This window comes from Psammomys obesus, unplaced genomic scaffold (genome assembly GCF_907164565.1).
Source record: "Psammomys obesus unplaced genomic scaffold, mPsaObe1.curated_primary_1811, whole genome shotgun sequence".
Classification (NCBI taxonomy): Eukaryota; Metazoa; Chordata; class Mammalia; order Rodentia; family Muridae; genus Psammomys; species Psammomys obesus.
The window spans coordinates 1222769-1241742 of NW_026596149.1; the positions used below are offsets into that span (position 1 = coordinate 1222769).

The 18974-nt window shown below is 41.9% G+C and overlaps 1 protein-coding gene across 14 annotated transcripts in view; it reads right to left on the minus strand.

The window, feature by feature from the left end:
- Positions 1-18974, minus strand: part of Kiaa1217 (KIAA1217 ortholog) — a 456742-nt gene that overhangs the window by 65241 nt on the left and 372527 nt on the right. The gene's annotated exons all lie outside the window — the stretch shown is intronic.

Here is an 18974-nt window from a genome sequence, read left to right on the forward strand (position 1 = left end):
CTCTGAGCCCTCAGGGACAATACAACAGCCAGCTGGAAATCCTGCAACAAGGAACCTCAGACACTGGCTGGCCTTAAGCCACACCCCACTACCACACACATGGCTGCCTGTACATTTAAGAAAAAAACACTTTCAGACTGTCAGAGGTTGTTCTTGCTGACCAAAAGAATTCTGTGACGTCTCTGAAGTCCAAAGGCAGTCAGCACTGAGAACTCACCAGAAGAACTGTTTGCTACCACTGAGTTGCTCATGGTCATTAAGGGAGGGGGAGAGTGGTGCCCACCGGTCTCCTAAGATGTCCCATTAGAAACAGTATTTTGATGAAGTGGTTGTAACAGATGCCACCTAAGAGGTTGAGAAAGAGGAGAAGGGATTTGAAAACCTGTGTTTTGATTTTTTAAATCTAATCAGTAAGGGTTTGTTATTTCTCACCAGGCTATGGGAAGCATACACTTTCAGCTCCCAGGCATCTGGTACACATCTGGCAGGTTTTGTTGGGTCACAGGAGGGCTTTCCAGGAATGGGGACATAGAGGCTGGCCTTCATTGTCAGAGGAAGCCACATACTACTGCACCTCCAATGTCTTTGTTTATTGGCACAGGGTACAGCATGGTTCTTTGAGTGATTTCCCCAATGTCTCCATGTGCCAGACTTGCTTGTTCCAAGGGGCTACATGTGGAGTAACAGGGGCCACACCATTCCCACCCCCAAAACAGAGCAACATACCCTCAGTGCTCTTTGGTTGAGTGAAGCATGCCGTTATCAACACACTATTTCATAGGCCACCACTTGTCAGTCTCTCCATCACTGAGCGTTACAAGCACTTAAAGAATGATGTCTCTGTTGACCATGTTACCATGTGAGTAGCATGGTACCAATGAGTTGGTGGTACCATGCAGGAGGCAGTCTCGCCTACCTCTCCCATTCCTCCCTTCCTGCCACATCAGAACCATCTCCTGTACTTTCCAGGTGCTCTGGGGTACTCTGCTCTGCACAGTGCATACGTGGCTTTGTTACTGGGGCAGAAATTCACTGTTAGGATTGAGAGGCAGCCTAATCCCGTGGGGAATCAGGATCAGTTAAATGCTCTCCAGGAAGCTGATTCCAGAAAGGGGAGAGGGATTTGCTATCCAAGGCTCCAGAAAAGTGGCCAATAAGCCAGCCATTTCTGAAACAATATGCTTGCTTTACACAGGCCCGCTGCACGTGGGTCACCCTCTTCAATGGCCCGCTTAACTACTTCCCATCAGCCCAAGTGCAACGAACTACTGGCATCTTGTACTCTAGTCTGATCATTAGGTTGTTCTCAGTCTTGTCCACCTTGTAATAAACAAACTTTGTCATTTCCCTTCTTCTCTGGATGGACTAAGGCTGCAAGTGAAGTGTAAGCAACTTATTTCTTTTGCGTTAGCATTAAGAAAGGCCTTGCCAGTAAATATCAGTACTACCTCAGTAGGATATAATGTTTATTCTCTGGGAAGGCCAATAATATTTAATAAAATTTACTCCTAATTGCTCTTTCTCATTCGTTATCAAGTTAAGAAATACATATGTAAAGAGAAACTCCAATGTGTCTATAGATATTAAAGTGGTGTCATAAAGAAAATGATTATTATGCTGGAAATATTTCAAACTCATCTTGTTTATACTGTTAAAATTATAAGGATGGTCATTTGTAAGGTCTTATTAATCTATTAATGTCTCATTTGCTCATAAATGGACTGTCTCCCAGACATGAGACAGACAGACTGTTGCCAAAATTATTGGATTCTCAGTAAAGAGATGATCCAGTCAGCAGTTAGCTTATGGCTATATTTAACATGCATGTTATTCCCAGAAATAGTTTGGCATGAAGAACTCTAGTTGAGCCCTACACCACCAGATCTGATGGACCAGCCCTGTGCCCAACAGTGATTAAAGATGCCTGGGCTGAGGCGGAATAAAGAAACAATATGAAGTGCATCATCTAACTCCCGAGCATAATCACAGCAACAGGCAGAGCCGAAGAAGAGATAAAAGGCCAACTCCCCTCTCTCTTGGGTACCTGATCTCCCACTGGGATGTCCTTGGGTTATCATGAAACAAGGACAACCCCTTTTGCATCTTCAACAGCCACAGTTAGTAGCATCATATCTTACAAGCATTTGCAACAGATGGAACAAAGGACTCCTTCTCCACCTCTGTGCGTCCACCCCTCCTTCTGCATGGACAAAGGCCATTTGTGCCTGAATCCCTTTTAGAACTTTAGATTCGTTGCTGGTGTATTACCTATGTGCTCAGATCAGTGGCTTACACTATTTCCTTTGAATAACAGCTACTGAAATGCCTATTTAATTATTAATATATACCTTAAATGTATAATACATTGCATTATTAACTTACAATGCTTTTACTGTGGAAAGCATTCTAAATGTGCCATTTTCTATAAGCAAATGCATATGAAAATCATTTAATAGTTTTACACTATACAGAGTGCCTCAGTTACGATATTATTTTATGGGCCCCAGGACTCAGTGAGATACACAGGGCAGGTACTGCTATCCTCAATGGCTAGGGGATGACACATAGGAAGTTATGGACTTTGTCCAACATCATATAGCAAGTATATACACACAGTACCTTAGTCATACTCATCTGTAGGGAACATGTTTCAACACCCTAACTAGATGATTAAAACTGTAATAGTACAGAACTTTATGCATACTACACTGTCCCTTACACATGTCCCAAGGAAACCTACAACAACACACATTTGGGATAATTATAACAATAAACTGTGATAAAAGCTACTTAGAATTGATGAACTGCTTATTTCTTGAATTTCTATTGATTAATTTTAGACAAACCAAGATTGACCTTAGAGAGCTGAAGCCATGGGAAGAGAAATTGGACACAAATATTATATATGGATATACATATATATGTACACACACAGATCACTTATACACCAAAATATCTGGAATGTTTCTGATTAAAGTTCCTGAGCATCATGATTACAGTTATGCTAAACGCACCATTCTAAGGACCATATCTCTAGGAGTTAAGTAGTGCATATCTCTCAGAAATTCATTAAGCAATGACAGAGGTACAGGTCCCTTCTCTGGACCCTATGTTATGACTGAAGAAATTTAGATACCATAGCAAATAGCTTTAAGATGATTGCAACAATGTGAAAATTAAGACAAGTGCATATTTTAACTTGATGATATAGCAAGTCTAAACTTACCACATGAGTTCAAAATGATTTATATAGAATTGTAATCACTGCAACTGTCGACTAGAGAAACAGAGTTTTCAGGGCCCTATTAAAGAAATGATGGTAGTTATATGGATGAATGGCGGAATTTGGAAACCAAATGGTCACTTAGTAGCCCCACCCCTTTTCCTCGGGGGATGTGTGCTGGTTCCATTACTGCTTAGCAGAGCAAACATAATACAAGGTGAGCTGCATTACAGAGTCTGCTGTGGGTGATGAAAGGTGCTTTGTTGTGCCATCATTTTTATCCATAACTGAATACTGGATAATGTGTCAAGAGAAGAAAGGATTGTATAAGAACAAACCCTGGGAGAGAACACTGGAGGACAACCATTTATTTATAAAGTCATCAGCTTCAACCCCCCAACAAACATGTGAAACAACAATGGAGTTTCCTATCAAAACAGTCCTTATGGCAATTACCTTTGTAATTACACTTGTCCCATATGCCTGATAACCTGAGCTCAGTCCCTGGAACTCAAGGTAGAAGGAGAGAACCAACTTTCAGAAATTATCCTCTGATCTCCAACCATGTGCATGCCTGTATGCTGGTGTGTGTACACATGAACACACCAATAAAGACAATAATAAATAAATAAAAAGGTTAAAAAAATCAGAGTGATGGAGGGCAAGCAACACGACTTTTGAATGAATCACTGAATCTGCACTCTAATTTGGGAATTAACATGAGTTTCTTAATGTTTAAATAAGATGCTCTGTAAAGCCCACTCCAAAAAAGATGACTGTGTGAATTCATGGAGTGTTTATTGAGTAACTACAATTTGTGGAAACCCAGGGTTACAACCGATATAATCCTCACTGGGCGTAGTGGCACAAGCCTTTGATCCTAGACAGAGGCAGGCAGATCTCTGTAAGTTCAAGGACAGCCTGGTCTACATAACGAGTTCAAAGAGAGCCAGGCCTACATAGTGAGACCCTGTCTAAAACAAACCAAATCAAACAGGACATAATCCTTGTTGTGGGCTCCATTTAAATCCAACATAACACAAATACCAGGACAATGCAGATGACAAAACTTTATTGTAATCAAGCCACTACTGATCAATCAGGGCCACAGAACAGACTTGGGAGCTGAACTTCAACCCTGAAGGGACATTTTACAGCATAAAGGATGAAACCATAGGTGAGGGAAAGCAGGATGGGGGCTATAGCATTGTCCAATCATATTTTGACACAAAGGAGTTTCCACCAATTAGGATAGGAGTTGGTTCCTGGGCCTAGGCTCATGAACTTAGTTTGACTCTGCCAGCAAGATGGGGAGGTTGTCCCTGAAATGGCTGGACTCAGACAACTGTTTTCTTACAACAGAAGCTGGTCAGATACAGTGAAGTCCCTAGTTCCCCTAGGGCCTGGGACCTTAAAACTTAGTTTCTCCCTAGGATTAAATGGAGTCTAAAAATGAAATGCTAGTACTTACAATAGGTTTCTTTTGCTTCCCAACAACTCTCACCTTTGAAGAAGGCATAGTTTAGAAGGAAAATGCACTGTATATTCAAAATAGGATCCAGCAAAAGCCACCTAAATGAATACAATAAACAAATAATCTCAAAATCTACAGAATGAGAGTCTTTTGAAATCACACTTTGGGTGGCACTCACGATTACCTATGATTTCTCTATCAGTAAATACATCCAGCTAAATTTGCCAGAAGATGTTGAACACAGGAAAAGAAAGGAATGTTTTTATAGATTTCCTATTTATCAATTGCTTTCCAGACTTATCCCGTTGAATCTCTAGTTATTTTTATCTAATGTCATCTTCATTTTCCAGATGAACAAACTGACCCAGAACTTCAACTGTCTCATGCAAAAGTAAATGCCAGGCCCAGAATCTATGAGATACCACAGCAATCTTAAAGTTCAGTATCTAGAGATCAGTGTAGGGTTCTGACCTTAGAAGGCTCTGAGGTTGAGTATTATTTTGGTGCAAAATCAAGTCCAGAGATATCTGAACAAAGGCATCTCTGCTGCTTGTTCCAAGAGCCAGAAAACAAGGGTAAAACAAACCAGACCGTATCCACATCATCTAAAAATGCAGGGGAAAGTCTTCGAAACAATGACTCCAGGATATCCATGAACCCCACAAGAGTGCTCTATTTCAAAGGAATACCTTTGTGTTTTCAGTTCAAATATCAAGTTAGCCAGCCAATGAATATGGCTCAGAAATCTGAGCTGGTCAGCAAAACCACTGCCTTGCCTTATTTGGATAAATAACAGCCTCAAAGACAACCAGTTTGGGAGTCATGAATGCCCTGAGGCTGAGCTTGGCAGCATCTCTGCCTGTGCCTTGCCCTGCCCTGCCCTGCTCCAGTAGATGGAGGAATCAATCCAGCTATCGCCATCTCTTCTCAACCAGGCTGACCCTGAGAGGGAAAGTCTCCACCTCAGACTCTAGATCTGCTTTTCAATGTTCCAAGAGTGCACACCCAGGACTGTGGGCATCTCGCTTCCAGGGGAGGCCTTGCATTCCTGCAACCAAAGAAGTCATAAGAAACCAAAGGAGGAGTTAGAAGCTCAGCGACTTCCTGGAGAGATGACTTACTCCATATGACAAAATACCTACATTATGTAAGGAGGGAGATACTGTCTAGTTGTTCTTCCCAAGTGCTATCCCCTAAAACAAAAGAATTCTGAGTGTAGTAAGGCACATGAAGAAAAGGCTTTGTGATCTGGGGAGCACTTTTCAAAGTCCCTAACTAGCACCAAGAGCATTGCTTCCACTTTAAAGATAAACAAACTCCAGGTTGAATCAAAACAACATACTTTCTCTCACTGCTCAAACCAACATTCAGCCTCTCCCTCTTTTCAGAGTGTGCATGTGTGCGTGCGTGCGTGTGTGTGTGTGTGTGTGTGTGTTGTTTTCACTTAAATTTCTTCCCTTTTCTGAAAAACAACATTAGGTAATTTCTCCTGGAAAGAAAGGAAGACATGGGTCTTAAAATCACGATACTGAGACGTTGGCTCTAAGCTGATAATCTCTCCTCTGCTATGTTGACATATATAACTAGTTTCCTACCATACCCTTTCCAATGTTTTTAGAGAATTTAACAAACTTCAACAGTTGCTGCGCTCCCCATCGTGCTGCTGAAGAAAAGGGGCAGAGTGTGGTTAAACAGGCTTGGTTTCGCCTAGAAACCTCTTCTCCAGCATGGTTTCCCAAACTTCACCGGGGCCTTGACACTGAGTTCCCCTGAGCCTCTAATTGTGCTGCTAAGTTGTTCCAGAAATGGCTTCCGTGCTTATCCTTCTGGGGCCATGAATATTAAATGAATTAAATCATTTGTACAGTATGTGGGGTATAAAAATGCATGAAAAATTCACATTATTTTTTAATATCACTAACAAATATTCATGGTCCCTCAGTGAGCTATGAGGCAAGACAAAGTGAAAAAGGAGGATGAAGAAAATGAATATAGGCAATGTATGCCTTATCGTAGTACAGTGGTTCTCAACCTGTGGGTTGCAACCCTTTTGGGGCCACATATCAGATATTTAAAATATAATTCATCACAATAGCAAAATTATAGTTATGAAGTTGCAACAAAATAATTTTATGGTTTTGGGTCACCACAAGATGAGGCACTGTATTGAAGAGTCATAGCCTTAGGAAGATTGAGAACCACTACTATCCCAAAGACTTCATCTTTGAGGAGAAGATATAAGAAAATATTCTTGCTTGGTCAGTGAGATGGTTTATCAGGTAAAGGTGCTGACAGCCAGGCCTGATGACCTGAGTTCAATTCTGGGGATCCATATGGTTGAAGATGAGAACCAACTTCCCTTTGTTGTGTTCTGGCCTCGTGTGTGTGTGTGTGTGTGTGTGTGTGTGTGTGTGTGTGTGTGTGTCCTGGCAGGGAAGCAGGACAGTACATGACAGGCACAAGGAGCTGATAGGCCACATCTCTTAACAGCAAGCATGAAACAGAGAGTGAACTAAGAGTAGTGAGAGGCTATATACTCTCCTAGCACACTCCAGGTGACAGACTTCTTCAGGGTGGCCACGCTCCTACACCTCCCCAAACAGTGCTACCAAGCGGGGACCAAGCATTCATGTAAGCTTGCAGGAGATGCATCTCAATCAAACCACCATAGACTCTGTATTCCCTTCTAACTGGTACAACAAGCAAACTTGAATAAGTTACTGGTAAATTAGTAATTAGCTAGATTTCTGCACTCTCCCTTTCTATCTTATCAGCTAGGAAAATCGTCTTTAAATCCTTAAAGGTTCACATGTTGAAGGCATGGTCAACAGTCGGTAGACAGAATACCTCACAGGTGACTGGAACACGGGGCTCTGCCTTCATCAGGGGATTCATCCATTGGTAGGCATAAAATCCAATGGCATTATTGGAAGGGATGGATACTTTCAGAGGTGCTGCCATTTTAAGTTCCTGGCTAGGGGAATGTCCTTGAGGGCTATGTGTTGCCCTGAACCCCTTCCTCTGCCGTTGTCTCTTTCATGTTTCCTTCTATGGAGCGAACAGCTCTCCTCTCCCAATCTCTGCCAGACTGTTCTTTACAGCAAGCCCAGAAACAATGGAGCCAGCTGAGTATGGACTAAAGCCCCTGAGAGTGTGAGCCAGGTTAAATCTGCCCTTCTGTTTCTCTAGATACCTACCACAGTAGTAGCACTGACACATGAGTTGGCGCTTATCTGTTTCCTGATGTTGGTAAGGATTGCTGAGTCAATTAGTTAAAGGTAATTTGTACATTTTCAGAATATCCTCAATTCAGAATCCATCTTGGCTTGTTATACATTCACATGAGCAACAGACTTCTGGGAACCTTTGCTCAAAATTAAATTTTGGAGCACAGCTTTAATGCCAGCACTTGAGAGGCAGAGGCAGGAGGATCCCTGTGAATTCAAGGTCATCCTGACCTACAGAGTGAGCTTCAGGACAGCCACAGCTACACACATGGAAGCCCTATCTTGAAAAACAAAACAAATATAATAATAAATAATTTTGGAGAGTGTGCATGTATGATGATGCCCACTCTTTTGTACAAATGATACAGGCTGGCATTTTTACATTAATTGTTGTTTTTGGTCTATGAGAAAAATATAGATCCAAAGAAAATGGACATATTTTCTTACTGAACACCCATGATTAAGTTGGTGTTTCACAGATGTTCACTATATGAATACTTAAAACATAAAAATACATTTGGGCTGTGACTGGTAGCATCGGTTTGTAACCTCAGCTACTCAGGAGTCTGAAGCAGGAAGACTGAAGACTCACGGTTTTCCTGTGCTGTAGACTGAGTCAAAGGACAGTCTTGGAACCTATTCTTAAGAGAAAACGTAAAAAGTGGATCGGGGGCATTGTTAAGTGGAAAAGCGACTACATAGCATGTGAAGACACTGGATTCAGTCCATGGTACTATAAAAACCTACATTTTCGTGCAGTCGGTTTTTATATTATGAAGATACAATATATACACAAACGCATATCTTTCAATAAAAATGTGACTCAAAATTTCCTATTTGACTCATTTTATGCCTTAGTCACAAGGTGATACAGAATAGAAACTTGCTAGCATTTTTCTAAATTTCTCCAGATCATTGTTATGAATAATAAAAATACAGAAACATTTTAAAACAACACATTCCAGTCTTAAAATGGCTACATTAACATAATTATAGACTTGCTTGCCAATACTGCCCCATTTCTCATTTTTATGAGAATACAGAGGTTCTCTTGGATCACAAGCTAATAGGCTCCTTGGTCTAAATATACACAGTGAAATCTTCAGCAGACTTCTGAAGTGATGAGGTCTGACCCTGGAGATAGCTGCTTGAGTAAATTACTCCGCAGTGGGGCAGATCCTTCTTCCTTCTTGTTTTGCAGTCAAACAGCTGCTAGGAAATATATTTTTAGATTTGCTTTTAAAAGAAAGCAAAAATGCTATCTACCTCATAGAGATGCATCTAGAATGGTCCTTCACTCACAACTACGTGGTGCCAACCATCTTCAGAAGCTGTAATCAATGTCTCTCCTTGGAAGTAAGTCTAAGACACAATTCTATGTGCTCATCTTAAATGAGGGTGCCCAGCGTGGTATTAGATGAGATACACACGTTCAGACACTCTATAGAAATTTTTGGTTGTGGGCCCGTTTTGACTTCTTGCCCCATAACGCTGTGTTTGGTGTTCTTCCTTAACAGAGAAAATGAGAAGTAATGGGTTCAAAGGGTGAAAATGACAAGGTAAACCATGACCTTTGATGTCACAAGAAAATGTAGGAAAAAAAAATGAATGAAATCCAGTGCATGTGTGGACCTACCAAATGAATCAAGCACATTGCCCATGCTTTAGGAGTGTGGCATGACTCAGTGCTGCTTGAACAGTGGCTTAAATGAAGCCCCAGGTATTCACACCTTTCATTAGGAGAGGCCTCAAGGAAATATATCTGAACAAAATGACTTTAGGAATGTCTCCTCTTTTTTGTGAATAATAAGAACTCTTCAAATGGGATAAGATGCAATTTTGACAACAAAATGATTCATTCTTTTCAGTTGTATACAATCTGTAATAATTACACCTTCCATGACCTCCAGCTTAGACTTCATCCTAAAGTCTTAACTCATGGGATTAACTCTTTGCAACCACAAGACCAGTTTACTACTTAGGCTCTAACCTTACTCTATGTAACAATTTCCCTTAAGTGGGTTTTAGACTGACCTTTAATTGCTTTAAAAACCGGTGACCAAAACAACAACCCTCATTAGTCCCCAGGCCCTTGGTCTTACAAATCTTTTTTAAAAATCATTAAGGACAAAATTATACAATGACTAAGATGTAAGCAGTGCAGTCACACCTGTAATACAGCCATTCAGGCCAGCCGGGGATTCAGAGTGTGGTCTCCACCGCAAGATCAGAAGGGTGAAAGCCCCTTTCCTATGTCGACTAACATCCAGTGGTACAGGGGAGGACAACCTTGCGAGTAGCTCAGGTGTAGAACAGAAAGCTGCACACGGAAGGACCACAGGCAAGACCTGCTCCAACAGAGGAACTGAGCACTGAGGACGCCTCTGCAGCGCCGCACAACTTCGTTCAGCCAATACATTTTCTTTCTATCCCAAGTACCTCATAATTTGAAGCAGCTGCTGTTTCTCAATTGACTTGACCTATTCCCTTTCCATAAAAATACAGGATAATCTAAATTTGGTTAGTTCAAAATCTATTTTTGGTGCAGGCCCATGCATTTCCAATTAATGAAGCCTAACTCTGACAGGAATTCTGGTTCATTATTAGTACGAAAATCAAGAAGAGAGCTGTGGGATGCTTTTTGGAGGAAAAATGAAACCAAGCTGTTGTACCACCTATAGCCATAGTTGACTGTGAAGAGTCAGGTATACCGTCTTCCCAAGGCTACCAGGAAGCATGCTGGAAGCTGGACGTGGTAGCTTACTGTCTGCATGGAGCCCTACACAGAGAACCTGTTTCTTTCTGTCTCTCTCTCAAACACACACACGCACATGCACGCACCCTGCCCCCAAGTGAAACCCAGAAAAATGAGAACAAAAGCAGAGACCAACATGTGGTGCCAAGGGATGAGGATGATGGGCTGGTCAGAGGTGGGCAGTTGAGCTCCTGTCCTATTTTCATTCCTCCTTTGATCTGTAAACCCAAATCTCTCCAACCATGCTAAGCCTCTTGGATCAGAACTTCCAGGTGAATGGTTTACAAAAGAGGATGCCTAAGACCCTCTTTCTAGCACGTAAGCCCAAAGACTTCAAATTAGTCAGACTGAGTCACTTAGGGAAGGAACACCAACCTTCCAGGTCGAGTATATTTCCTGAGTCATAAATCCAAAGGAGTATTTCCTCAAAAGCAGATGAAACATTTCTTGCTCCTAGAAATTACATACAAGCAAAGCTACCACCCATGGGGAAAAGTACTGCAGACAGAAATGTCACTACGGTGACATGGACCTTAGAAACACGGTATTAACATACTATTCTCTCTATACTTACATGTATATGAAAATAGCATACTCACCTGAGATATTTTGGGAAAGGTACAAAAAATGGTCAGCCTGCCTTGGAGCAGGATGCCAGACCCAGGAAGCCTGGGCAGAGATAGGAAGGTTCAATCTGGCACTGTCTGGCAGAAACCCACATGGAATAGTGAAAGCGCAGGCAGGGAACAACCTGTATGAAGGAAGTTTACAGCAGGAAGACGAGGATATGTGATCCCAAACAAAGGCCACCCTAATATCAAAGACAGGAGGTATGACTTGGGTTTGAGAAGCAGAGGGCAGTGGCAGATGGGGGCTGTTGAGCTTCTGCAGAGGAGGGAAGCTGCTTCAGCTTATATTTAGTAGGCTGGTTGTTTGGCCAACCCTGGATTTAAAAACAACGACAATATAGTCATTAGTATATACTGATTCACAGAAGGAGATTTGCATTGAGATTTTCATAGTTTGCTCTGGTGGGTCGGGGCACAGGCTGTCTTGATCCTGAAACCCCAGCCCTGAGTCATAGCAGTAGCCACATCCCTGCTGAGAACTTTGCATAATAAATTCCCAGGTATTTCCCACCTTTGAGCTGATGTTTGTGTCTTCAGAAGGGACTGGGCAGGACGCCGGTGAAGGTTAAACCAAGCCTACAGCCCCAACTTTGGAGCCTCCCCATCAAGGCTCTTCACCACTATTCCCGGCCTCCTGAAAGGGTGCGCACAGGAGCGGCCTCTTTTAAAGACTCCCAACTCCACTATCAAAAGCACAAATACACTCCCTGCTCTGTCCTACAAATACACTTGGTTTTGTTTTATTTTGTGTTTTGTTCTCCCCATCCCCCAACAGCTTAGCCTTTGTGGAAAAGCGACAGTAAAAGCCTGCAACAGAAATAACCACTCATGCAGGTTGATTTTATTGTCACCGCTCTATCTGTGCTGACTGCCTTTATGGCACTTAACTTGTAACCTGGTCCCGAGGTAAGTATAAACATCAGCCTGGTGCAGTTTCAGGCTTTGAAGGCTCCCAATTTACAAAAACCAAATAAACAAGAGACCCCCCCCCCCAAAAAAAAAACAACCAGACCCTCTAAAGTACAAGAGAGTATTTTGACACTGCGTAGATATGACATTTTAACTATTCCCTACTTCCGCAGTGGCTCCATGCCTTCACCACTCAGGTATTGGTGACGCCAGGTGACATAAGAGACAGGTGCAAAGGCTCAGGAGAGAAAGCCTACGTTCAAATCTCAACTCTGCTGCTTAGTACTTACCACTTCACCACCTTCAGCCTCAATTTTCCAGTCTTAAAATGGGTGTCATAGTATTTATGCCGTAGGGTTACCATGATAACTATATGAAATGGCACATGGAATGAAGATCATATTGGTTGACAATTTTCCACATGTTTACATTATCTAGACTGGGATCAAAGCACTCCAGTGTGGACGAGCAGATCCACGCATGTGTTTCTTTAAGAGGAGGCTGACAGGGTTAAAAAGGGAACGTTCCTCAGTAGTGTGACAGAATCATTACCACAAAAAACAAAACAAAATAAACAACAACAAAAGCATGATTTCTGTCAAAGACCTTCAGGCAATCATTAAAGTCCACATAACAGGCTGTTTAAAGACTGAACACTGTTCAATGTTCCTTGCTTAAGCTTAAATTGATATCTTATTTTTTTCCCCAAACTAAAATAATTTAACAATTTAAAATGAATTTCACAGGAAAACGAATCCAGTAACTTCCCTAGAATGCTACAGTTTTCTCTCATTTCTCTTCACTGATTTTAGAACTGAAGGGAAGGCAGCATCTGTAATACTGAAGACTGCCACAAACGCATAAATGAAAGAGCCCTGATCAGGCAAGCGGCACTGACCCTTCAAAACCTTTCCTAAACTACAAGGTTAAACAGAAACAGGCTCTCAGATTGATAGATTAAAGATCTGTAAAGAGATCTTTCAAAACAGAGCTATTTCAATAACAATGAGATCGCTTTCAACGCAGCAAGAAGTTCATGCAAAACCTCCAGCTACAGCTCCTCACTGGGGTGAAAACATTAGACAGCACAAGAAAGTAAAGGATACAATCCAAGCCGGAGCCTGAAAGAGGAGTCTGGAAGGATGGCATTCCACTTTAAAGGCAGATCTTACCTTTCATCTTCCGTGGTCTGTTCTTTTCTAGAAGAAACTTTCTAGACTGGAAGAGACCTCAGAACCACCCCTCTGTCGAATGCTTCTAGCTCTGTCTCTCTTCATGGTGACTAAATGCTAGGCTTTGCTTTTTAACAGAAGGAAGCTTTTAGTCAAAACATGTGGTTTAAAGGAGCAATATCTACCCTTGTTAAAACTATTTCACAGACATTCAGAGGTATTACTTCTCTATGAAAGTTAAAGCTGAGCAGGAATGCATTTCTCCTGTTCCGGAAATCAGCATAACGAAAACCAATGCTGAGCCAACGAGAAATGTTTCTTCCCTGTGTGCTGTCTGGCAGAAACTGCAGCCAGATCAAGGAAACACGTGATGTTTATAAATACAATATGGCTCATGTTGTCATAACCTCTCAAAAAAAGTGTAAGGAAAAGCAAGTGGCCACGCAGCAGGAAGGATGAGATTTGCATCAGTCAAAAGTTGCCTCTCCTCCTGCCTCTGAAGAAATGAAGACAGGGAGTGTGGAGGGAAGAAGTTCTGGACAGACTCTGTGCTGAGATTTGCTGGCTGGTTCCTCAGCAGCTGTGACACAGTCATCCTAAAGGCACAGGTAAGATGGGCACCCTGGAGCTCATGGATCATAACCAAGACCCTCAGCGACCACTGATGTGAACAACGCTGGAGTGAAGGGAAAGCTTTGCACAGCCTGGAACTCATCAGAAAACCGACAGATGTCGATGCCAGCATCTCTCATTGCTTATTCCTATCTCCTGGTCAGCTAGGTCTGGTAGCTGTGGTTACAACATCTGTCTTGCTTACTGGTACAGCTTCAGGATCTGGAGAAAGCATGACTGGTGGATAGTATCAGCTCCCCAGGCTAGGGGGAGAGATCTGTGATGTTTTATAACAGTGAAGTAAGGCTCACTGTTGTAAAACCATAATTCTTAGTTTATGAGTTTGAAGATAATGGCAATAACCTACCCTGTGTAAAGGCAAATTTCGTCCTCAGGAATAATGTATACAGTATCTTATTTAGTTTTGTTTTGTTTTGTTTTTCCTGAGACAGGGTTTCTCTGTGTAGCCTTGGCTGTGCTGGACTCACTATGTAAACCAGGCTGGCCTCGAACCCATAGAGATCTGCCTGCCTCTTCCTCCCTGAGTGCTGAGCTCAAAGGCATGTACCACCATGTCCAGCTTATTTTTATGTTTGTTTACTGGGGAGCTAGCTTACTTTCTACCACAGGTGAGTGCACCTCGCAGAACTTACTCTTTCAAGAGGAAAACAAACAAGCAAAGAAATAAAAGGCCAAAAAAATATGCATTTCTCTTCATCCTTTACTACATCTGAGAAAGCCAGACTTTCTCCCTCACTGTTAACCTCATATTAAACTCCAGGGAAAATAACCACTGTCATATTACACTGATGGAAAGGAGAAATAGGAAGACAAGGAGGCATTCTTGTTTCTACTGGGAATGTGCTAGAAACAGCTCATTTTACAGCCTCATTTACAGACCAATACTAAGGTATTGACCTTAGTACATAAAACACTGCCAGAAAGTTTGATAGGAACATGTTAACCTAAATAGTATTTTTCATGATTGCATTTAGTGAGAATCTATGCAGGCTGGGGTATGAGAGAGCCACAGAGAGTCTGAAGATGAATAAAATACAGACCTGACCTCTGAGGAATGTAGGATTCAGAAGAGTGCATTAGTAAGTAAAGTGTAGGCAAGAAAGGAGAACACAATAAGAGAATAAGGGTAGGAGGAGTATCCATGGAAGGTCTAAGAAAGGACACTGATGATGAGAAGGGAAGGGGAATGAACGGTTTCATAAACACAGTTGCTCCCGAGAGAGGTCTTCAGGAACTGATGGCGTACAGATGTGCAGATGACCCATGGACACTGATGATGGAGACAAGAATGATGACGTTGACCACAGAAGTGATCAAGAAGCCAGCCTTGCTCTGCACCCAGCTCCACCTCCCACTAACTGTGTGGTACTGGATGGGCTGACTAACTCTGCTCAGCCCCCGCTTCTCCTTCTGAGGAGATCACAGGAATCTCTCTCACTGTGTCAGGAAAACTGAGTAAGCGTGAACACCATCAAAATACTGAACATGGTGCTAGGCACAGAGCAGGTGAATCATGAACATGAGATTCTAATATCACTGCCATTGAGCAGGCAGAGGGGCCTGATGGCTCAGGCAGAGACCACAAATAAACAAAGTAGGGGGTGTGCTTTCTTATACCATCTGTATGTTTCTTCTCTTCCATTCCTATAGCATTATTTGATTCCTCCCAAACCAAAACTTTCTTCTCAACCAGAACAAAAAAGACCCAGAATTATGCAGCCTGGCCATCTCCTCTTCTTCCTCCTTATAACCCTCTTCCCTTCCTTCCTTGTTTCTTTTTTGCTGTGGTTATCTTTTGGGTCATCATCAGAGAACAGGATGGGACAAAGTAAAAGAAGATGCTATGGAGTGGATATGTGTTAAGAAAACAAGCAAAGCGGGGCATGGTGGAGCATGCATGTAGTCCCAGCACTTGGGAGGCAGAGGCAGGTGGATCTCTGTGCATTCAAGGCCAGCCTGGTCTACAAAGTGAGCCCAGGACAGCCAGGTCTATATAGAGAAACCCTGCCTCAAAAAAACAAAAATCAAAACAAAATAAACAAACAAATAATTTCTTTATCTTACTGTTTGGTTATGTTTATTTAAACCAACAAAAACAGTGAGATAAATAAATAAATGATAAATATTGTCTGTGTTTTGACATCTTATTATGAGTAACTTTTATAACTTACAAAACTTGTATGTGAATATCAAGGAAGGGAAAGTGGGGCTGAATACACAGGAGCTAAAAGAAGTGCGCTCAGATCTGGTCTCCGGGATATGCCAGCTGCCTGAGCTGAGGAGAGGTTTCTTTGCCCTCAGTTTTATCATCTGAAAAAACTGGAGTCAGCACACCTATTTTGCAGAGTAGTTGACTTTCAGCTTAGTTAAAATCTAAATCACTTTCCCATTTGTTCATCCCACTGACATGGGAAGATCTATTATTTGACATCAGGAACAATGGCACACAGAAAATACTATTCATGTATGGACAGATCTGCAAAGAAACTAATACCACTCACATGAATGATTATAATCCTGTAAGAAAAAAAAAATAAAAGCCAAGTGGAATATATGACAGGAGAAGAAGAAAAGCAGTGAAATTAAAGAGGGAGGCCAGGAACGAAGCCAGCACACAAACTACAGCCTGTGAGTGTCTGTGCTCTTGCTGTGGGTGGGACACAGATGTAATTCTAAGCTTTAGAGTAGCAACACAAAGAAGGAAAATGATCATGTACAAGACTCCAAGTGTCCCTATGATAAAAATAAACCAGAAGAGGGGAACTATTCTTGGGAATAAGACTGGGGATATTTTTACAGCGGGTTCTCATGGAGGCCAGAAAACGAGCATCCAGCGTGTGTGGCGCTGTGGTACCTGTCCTGCTGCGGCCACTCTCCACACTGACTGTTCCTCCAGATGCTACACCGGCTTTCAGAGAGCTATGGAGCCAATGATCTGTGCCTTTAAAAGACATAGCATCCTTGGAATAGGCTGAAAGTGACCTGAAGGGTTGGAACAAGCCAAGAATGTGTGCGGTTGCTCCTCAAAGAGAAGACAGGCTCAGACAATATTCAGAAGCTTTATGTAGTGAGCAGACTTTCATTTAGGCTCAAAAAGCAGTTTTTAATTTTAATTACTTTTAAAACATTTTCCTGTGGAAACTTAAAACAAAAGGCAGAAAAGAATGTAAGAAACCCCTGTTACCTTCTTATGTTTTTCAATGTTGTTTCCTCTACTACTTTTTTTTTTTTTTTTTAAATTCCATTGCTGGAGTGTTTTTAAAGAAAGCTCCATTCACCGTGTTGTTTAACATGTAAATACTTTAGTATGTTTCATTTTTTTAACCACTAACCTGTTATTCTAACCCATGTAGTTGCCAGCAATCCCTTAATATCTTCTGATTCCTAACACATGTTAAAACTTTCCAAACAGCTTTAAAGATGTCTTCTCCGGTTGGTTCAGTCTACACACAGCCCCATAGCTTAGCCTGTAAATCCACAGCACTTCCTTCCATGCTGGTGGAGGAGGGAATGAAACGGTGGTCTGTTAACATGTTAAAGAAGACTTAGTCCATTTTGTGTTGCTATAACAAAATATACAAGGGTTGGGGGTTTTTGGGAGGTGTTGTCCCACACCTCCATTCTGTTGGCTAGGACATACAGATAGCATGGTGCAGGTGAATGGTGAGGGCAAGTCTGTGCAGCACTGAGGTGAAACAGCAGAAAGGGAAATGGCATGTGAGAGAGATGCTCATCATGTGAGCGGCCGCACTTGCTGAGAGCCATGCTGTAGTAAGTAATTTAGCTTGGGGAACTAAATTAGTCTTTTCTGAGTTGGTTCTCTCAGAACCCAATCACTTTTCAAAAGAGCCCCAATAATCCACCTCTCACTACTGTGACATTTCAGGCCACATTTCCGACACACTCAAACCACAGCAGGCAGACACATCTGGAGACATAGGGGACTGCAGACACCACGGACAGGAAGCAAGTGACATGGGAAGAACTGAGATGTGAAGTAGTGAGCTCTGCAGTTAAAGCACAGGGAGTGAGCTGTGTTCCCTGACTAGGAAGCCAGCCCACTGCATGCAACCCGCCTCCTAGCTAAACAACTGCTTAACACAGACAAGTGTTCATCAGCTATAAATATGTGGACTTACACCAATGTCTGACTCAAAGTTTTGTTTTGAGGGTTAAATGAAATTACACCTGAAAGTACCTAAAAAGGCTCACGAATTAGCATTTACAGGAATATTAATACAGGAAACAGCCAAAGGACTGTCTGTGAGCGGCTTTGTGAGTGACATGGGGGAAGGCTGGTGAATGGCAGTATATTTTGAAGGACAGGTCTCAGGGAAAAGAATCATGGAGAATGCAGTTAAAAATGTTTTTATTTTAAAATATGTGTAGCAGTGTATGGGTTTGGGTACAAGAGTGCAGAGCCTGAGGAGGCCAGAAGAGGGTGTCTGATCCTTTGAAGTTGGAGTTGCATGGGGTTGGAACTGACCAGATGTGGGTGCTGAGAAGTGAACTCAGGTCCTCTGTGAGAGCAGTACTTGCTTTGAAACATGGAGCCATCTCTCCAGCCAAAATCTCACTGTTTTCAAATCTTTCCTACTCCATTTCCTGAACATGCATGGGTGAACACGCAGTATGAGTACATACAAACACAGGCAGTCCATCCCTCAAAGACAGAGAATCAAGAAAGTTCTTCTTCAATATTACATACATAAATATTGCAAGAAAATCAACGTGAAGACAGCTGCTGACGGGTTATACTCTTGGGTTTGGAATTACAGAGAATGGATCTAGGAATACATTTCAAGGTTCACTCACAGGGATTATAGTGTTTAATCAGTAGTTAAGGCAGTGATAAGATAAAAATCACAAGTTCAAGGACAAACTAAAAGGATAACCCAAAAACACAAAAGAAAAACCAAAAAAACTCAGAATGCATAAAGCTTGCCAGAACA